At 45.7% G+C, this 7,187-nt stretch overlaps 1 long non-coding RNA gene across 1 annotated transcript; it reads left to right on the top strand.

Annotated features, from left to right (window-relative positions):
* The first annotated feature begins 1,566 nt into the window (after positions 1–1,566).
* On the top strand, positions 1,567–5,674 carry LOC128136079 (uncharacterized). Its single transcript, XR_008233249.1, has 2 exons — positions 1,567–2,236; positions 3,791–5,674. It is a non-coding gene; the product is annotated as an uncharacterized LOC128136079 (long non-coding RNA).
* Positions 5,675–7,187: the final 1,513 nt, after the last annotated feature.

The raw sequence follows: 7,187 nt of genomic DNA on the forward strand, positions 1-7,187 counted from the left end.
CCTCTAACTCTTTTGTGCTCATATTTTTCTGAAATTGTATCCAAACCATTACCCAATCACCACTTTCCTGTAGTTAAATGCCACCTCTGCTCATATGGGAGAAAGTGACAAAGATTTATACTATTATTCCAAGCTGCAGAGGAACAGGCATCAAAATCCTAGGCAAATACACGCTGTTGGAAAATACCTGACCTTAACTATTTGAGAGCTTTTTGGTATGTTTCATGAAATCAGTTCGGGCTTGTCATTAGTGACCTAACCCACGGCACAAACCACAGTGAAGGTGTCCGGCTGGGCCTGACGTCTGACTGGCCAAGCTCGGCGACACTGTTAGGCGCAACCACCCAGAGAAAAACCCAAGCTACTGCAGGTGGTAACGAAACTCTTCCGGGAGCAGAGGCCTTCTACTGGATGGATGAACGGATAACGTGTTACCGGCATTTAGACCAACTCCTGGCTCTTCTATGCAACTGCTGTTCAGGGCCAGCGTATCACGGGTTTGTACAAGCTAAACAAGCAAAACGCAAGTAAGTAGCAGCGTTTTCAAAAGCACCTGAGCCTGCCTGAAAAAATCCCGTCGTGCATCTCTAGCGGATATTTCGGTGGTCAAACACTTCCTTTCCTAAGAGGATGCCTTAGTTTTTCGGCACCTTCATTCTCTGTCCAACTGGACGGAGCGTGCTTGCTCGCGGAGATGCCAGCAAGGCAAACCAATGCGCTAGGACTGCAGGATGGGGAAACAGAGCAACGTTACCGCAGCCCTGTCACTAAACCCCGACACTCACAAGCTCACAAAACGAGCAAGCAAAGCACAACGCGACCCGCAGGAACGACTGCGCGCCTTCGGAGTCAACCGATCCCCGGGACCACCGGCGGCAGCGCCTAAGCTGCTGCTGCCCGGGCGCCGGGCCCCCGCCACGGAGCCTCGGCGGGAGGGTGACACCGGGGCCGGTCACCGCGCTGCGCTCGGGTCGGCGGCATCCCCGGGTAAGCACACGACGCGCGGCTTAAATGTCACTTGCCGCCGCCGCCTCCTCCCGTCTCAGGCTGCAAAGCGAAGGGGTCGCCAGCCTCGAGGCGAACCGGGGGGCTGCCGCAGAGCGCCGTTAGCTGCCGCACCTGGCCGGGCGGAGAAGATGGCTCCCGCGGGGGGCGCCGGGGGGAGCCCGCCGGCTGCAGGGGCACTGCGGCAGGCGGGCGGGCGGCAGGGGGCGAGCGCTCCCTGTGGCGCAGCCGGTAGGGGCGGGGGTGAGGTGCCCCGGGAGCCGCCCCCGCCTGCGGGATTTCCGTGCGAACGCCAGAAGAAAGGCCCCCCCCGCCCCCGCCGCCGGCTCTCACGCTACTTTCCCCCTCCCATCCGAAGCGCCCCCGCTCCCCACCCCGGCCCTGTACGGGGGGGGGCGGCCTTCCCGCCGGGGCGTTCCCCGCCGCCGGAGCTGCCCGGGGCGGAGGGGCCGGCGCCGCGCCCGAGGGATGAGGCCCCGCAGCCGTCAGTCAGCCCCTAACGAGACGAGCGGCGCCCGGGGGCGGGAGCGACGGCGGGGCCTGGCGGCGGCGGCAGCAGCGGCGGCGCGCCCTCTAGCGGCCCTTGGTGCCGCCGCGCCGGGAGAGCCCCGCCGCCGCCTCGGGCAGCGCCGGCGGCGGGGGCTGCAGGCCGTGCGCCCAGAGCCAACCGAGAAAGCCTCAGCGAGGAAGGGCTGAAGAGCAGGTTCGGCTCGGTAAAATAAAGACACCCGCGGCAGCGAATTGCGCTTTTGCTGTTCCGTTTCCCCTCAAAATGTAGGGCCTGCCGCAGGCCCTCTGGCGCCGAGGTCTCGCCATGTTAACAGGCCTACTCAAAAGAGGAATCCGGTGACAAACCTAAGCGTCGTACCCTGGACGGGTTGTCTGGTCCCTCTTGTGGGTAAGACTTCCTCTTTCTCGTAAAGGTTGATGGCAAATCATTTTCTGTGATCAGCCTCAGTCAGCAGTGACTCTCGCCTCTAAACGGGGGCTGCGGAAAGACCAAGCAGCCCCTTTCAGCGCCCACCGAAGCCAGCCCGTGCCCCTGAGGGCGACTCAGTCTTGCCGGGAGGGGCCTTGAGCATGGCGCTCCGCAGGGCGAGGGCAACGTGCAGCGTGCCGTGCGGGGACGGTGGCAGTGCTGCCTTCGGACTGGCAGCAACAGTGGTCTTCTAAACATACAAAGCCGGAATTCCTGTCGAGGAAACAAGTTTGCATCTTAGCAAGAGAAAATGTGAGTTTTCTGCTTGATCTGGGAAAAACTTCCCAAGGACGTTGTTGTCAAGCAAGCCTGGAGGCTTTATCTATTTATAAAGTCAGAGAACTGCTTTCTTCCCAAGTGTAGCAGAACTAAGCTGCAAACTCGGGTTGAACCGAAAAGTTACCGGTTTGTGCCTGGATTTAAATTACTGTTTTAAAATGTATCTGTTGATGTTGATATGGCAAATGGCTTGACCTTTTCTACCACTCTGTCCATAAGCTGTGAAGGTTTGTAGCCTGCCCTCTCGCAGCGGGCAGACCAAGGCATCCCGGCTGTAAATCCACTTACCCGAGTCAGATGGCCTCAAGAATTGATGTGGCCCTTTTAACTGCCTGTGTGCTGTGGCTGGCTGCAGAGTCACATTTGACCTGTTTGCTGATGAAAGAAGCTTTATTTAGTGAACTTGAAAATGTGCTCAGGTTCAAACTGAATCAAGGCAATGTCTAAAAAGTCTGATGGCAGTCCCAATCCTTTTCCTGGTAAAACATGTTCTACAAAACCAGGACGCGTCATGACAGTACATACAAACCAGAAAAAAAAAAAACCAGCAGCCAAAAACCCAGTCCTCACTGGCGATGACTTAGGCGATTAATTACTTAAAACTTGGGAAGAAATAAAAACTGCCCTTTTGTCAGAGAACAGAGAGCAAATGCAAATTAATGCTGCCTATATAAGGCCATGTTGGTTCCCATTTTGAAGATGGAACCTTTTTCCACTTACGCTAGGGTGAGTTAGGGATAACCACTGAAATTAGTAGTCACAACAGTGCAGAAGCAGACTGAGAGAAAAATGAGGTTCTTTCAATGCCTACTTGATACGAAATGTGTTACTAATGAATGGCAGTAGCTGCAAATGTCACTCTCAGCTTCCTATTTTCACTTTCAAATTTGTCGGTAGTGTCCTGATTAAAATTGTACAGTTCTGTAGCTGAGGCTTGGATTAAGTTAAAAGTATTAGGATTAGAAATGGTGCAAAACCAGAACTTCAGATCTGATCCTCTTTGAATTCCTATGGGAAGGAGTTTGGCTTCAAATCCCCAGATGTGAACCCGCTTGCACAGTTTAATTCTGGGACAGTCGGAGCCTAAATTCCTGGTCTGGTTTTGTGTGGGTGTAATCCTGCAAGAGCATTTGATTGTAGGAATTTGTGGGTTTTATGAATGATAGAAAGTGAGAGAAAGGAGGCATTTCATGACTGTTGATGAGACTAGCTTCCAATTCATAGAACATGAAGGAACAAAAGACAGTTATTACACTAGTTTTTATAAATCGTTGGGAATACAAGACGACAAGAGGAAAAGTGCTAAAGGTTGTTCAGGGGTTCAGAACAAAGACCATTTCTATACAGTGTCGGCACAATGGAACTTAATTTTTGGTTAGTTTTTAGGCATTATTATAACAAATGTGACTAATAGTGAAAAAGGAAGTGAGAGTTTTGCAGGTTGACTGCTTTAGTTGTCGCCATTTAAATCTAAACAAAAATATCAACATAAATTAATTTACACTCTGTTACTTTACCTAAACCCAGGATTTGGCCTACTGCGGAAGCTGGATTGAATTCAGCTGGAGAAAATAAAGAGTGCAGAGACACAGCTGGTGTTTTGAGGACTGAGAGCAAGTAGAGGAACGAAGATGTGTTATCAGGCTAAACATAAAAACCACACCGGGTGAGAGAGTCTCAGACAAGAAGGCAGAGGATAAAGAGAGAAGTCAGAGAGTTTAAGATGAGTTCCTGAAGTGTAAACCACAACTTACTGGTGCTAATAGATCTATAACTGTTTTAGTTTGCTATAGTTCAGTGAAAGTCCAGGCTGTTTCATCTGTTTACCCTAGAAGAGCATCTGGTCTGCAGTTACTAACCTAGGAGAAGTATTCTGGGCGAAAAAGTATTAACTTGTGTAAGCTACAGTTGCTATGCTCAGCATGTCAGCTGGTCCTAAATTACTAAACCCTTATTCAGCTTTGTCTTTGTGCGTGTAGAATTCTTTTTCAAGAAATGACGCTGGAAATTGCTTATTCGATACTGTAATTAATTCGTGTGATTCTGCAAGAACATCTCTGTCGTGTGGTTGGTAAAATTATTATGCGTTCTCGTTTTCTTTTTCACAATTTTAGAAAAGTGTGTTTTCTCCTTGTTGGGCTAAAGCACAACTATAAGCTTTCCCTTTCCCTCACTACGTCTCCCATCATTGACTAAGGGCATCACCATTATCCTGGAAACAGGAGGAGTCTTGGATTGGATCAGCCATTTCACTGCCTGCGTGTGTCTGTGAGATAAGGACACAGTATTCAGTCTTTCAAAAGATGTTCTTCTGAGTAGCTTCTGTATGTTTCTCTGTGCCTTTCATTTATTAACTTTCGCATGTGACACATATGTCTAAAAGCCAATATGCTGTATTAGGGCTCAATCCCACACTACTGACGTCAGTGAGAGTTTTATCAATTACTCTAATGAGCACAGGATTAGGCCTTTGTGATTATACGAAGAACCAATTATTGGATTTTACATGAACCAACATTAAAACCTCCTTGTAAATGTAACTTGCAGGGTGTGAACCGGAGAAAACATTGCTTTTCTGTTCCAGTTTAAATTTGACTTTGGTATTAAGCCTTTTGTATTTAAGTTTTGAAATGCAGTGCATTGGCAGAAACAGACACATTTTGCCCCCTACTTCCGCTCCCAGTAATAAGGCATTGCATAGTTTAATCTCTTCCTAGGTGTTTCTTGCTTAAGGACCCAGTACTTTCACAGCCTCTGTATTAAAAAAGACTTTTAGCATCTTGCAGGGTGAGACCCCCCCAATATATTCGGTTTGACAGATGGTCTTTATGCATTGCATTGTCAAACAAGAAAAAACAAACAAACAAAAACATTTAAAAAGGAACAAAACTAAGCTAGAAAGAAGCCTGAGCCTGTGATTTACTGTGATTTATTCTTCTTGGTTTTATTCACAGTCTTGCAAGTATGACAGCTGTGATGTAATGACCTGGCCTACATATTGCACAGCACAATGCTACAGATCTTTTTATTTTCCTGTTGTTCCTAATCACTATTTATTATCTGAGATATTATCAATCATTTCTTGTACAACTCCAAAGAGAGCAAGAACATCTTCCAAGCAACATGATTTTTTTATATTTGAAGCTCAAAGAGTGTCTGACTTCAGTTTAGCTTTCTGAAAGTCATTAGTCCACAGTGCAGGTGAATGTAATTTCCATGTAAATATAGTCTCTGCATCAGTAATTTATGCTTAAAATCAGAAACACTAAAAGTGAACAGCTGCCTTTCAGGCACAACCTGTGATGAGGTTGATGCAGAGATAATGTTTTATCCTTTACTCCACCGCAAATTCACCCTGATATTTCACTATGTTCCTGCACATCTAAATAAAAAGATGGTTTTTGTAATCATTACTTTTGTCTTGTCTTTGGAAATATTCTGCAGAAGGTAGAATATAAGCATATTTTGTCTTGGAATCAAAGTTTATAGTGTTATTATGGTGGGGTGATTGGCGCCGAACCTTACTGGGGCGGGTAATTATTTTTTTTTATTGGCGTGATAGGAAAATACTATATACAAGTTATAAAAATCACTAAAAAGATACAGTAACAGAATCTTACTGTGTGACATGTACAAACTAGAAATAGTGTTGTGTTCACCCTGGCTAAAACACTGTTTCCTAGAGCAGATATTTCGTGCTTGTGCAGGAATACACAAATCTTATTCTAAGCTGAGGAAACATTAAATAAGAAGGGCTTTATATTTGGGGTCACTGGGATTCAGTATAAAGCTCCAAAGTAATCTCATGAAAGTAGTGGTGTGATCTAGGGGAGAGACACCGGCTTAGGAATCAGGGGACTTGTGTTTCATTCCTAGCATTCTGTCTCACTTGATAGTTCTGGCCTCTTCATCTCAGCTCTTAGTGATGCCATTTTTCACTGGTTGTCTGTCTTCACTATTTAAACTGTAAAATTGTTGTGACTAGCATTATTCTTCGGTCTGCATTTTGACGGCGCTTACTGCGGTGGAGCTCTTTGGACTAGGTCAAGCATTTTTGGATCTGTTCTAGCACAAAAATAAGAGAGTCTCCCCTTTAACTGGATAAAAGGAACAACATGATGATGTCAGAAAAATAAAGGAAGGAAACTCATATCTGAATTTCCAATACAAATCTTAAATAAAGCAGAGTTTTCTTTATTATGATACATGGTTCAAATAGAGGAATTAACCAGAAATTATTCATGAAGTGAATGAAGCCAATTTATCATTGCTCCGAATATCCATAAGTATATTTGTGCTTTTCTCTAGCTGCTGAAATATGTTACTCAGATTTACACCAGACATGTTCACCTATGGGTTAATGACAAATAAGCCCAAATTGACCAAGATGGTTTGGTTGCAAGAGGTCAGACAGGTTTCCTGATACCGCCTCAGTTCTTTTCGCCAGCAAGCACACCACCACCTGTGGTGTCGGTATGTTGACCTTCACATACAGAATCTGGTGCCCCAAAATTCTTCAAGTTGCAATTGAAGAATTGCTTTTCTATTTCTTTTCCAAAAGTAGTTTCATGAAGCAAATAGTTTTGATAACATGCCTAAATGAGGCAGAAAGGTAGCTGAAGGTGATTAATTTGAGACTGTAAGTATTCAAATGAAAGCATTCTTCATTATTTTGCTACCTGTAGATTTAAGTTGGCAATTTCACAAAACATTGGCTGGGTAACTTGTGCTATTGGCAGACAGGTATAGTTATTGGGTACTACTGTGCACTAGCCTTAATGATTTCTTCTTCCTTCTCTTTAAATTTCAGCTCTTTTTTGTTTTCTTTTCTTTTTTCCTTTGATTATCTCAGATTATTTCTATGTTGGTCTTTTTGCAATTTCCTTTACAACATCTGTTTGTGCATTTATAAACTTTAGTGTTA

Source organism: Harpia harpyja, chromosome 2 (genome assembly GCF_026419915.1).
Source record: "Harpia harpyja isolate bHarHar1 chromosome 2, bHarHar1 primary haplotype, whole genome shotgun sequence".
Classification (NCBI taxonomy): Eukaryota; Metazoa; Chordata; class Aves; order Accipitriformes; family Accipitridae; genus Harpia; species Harpia harpyja.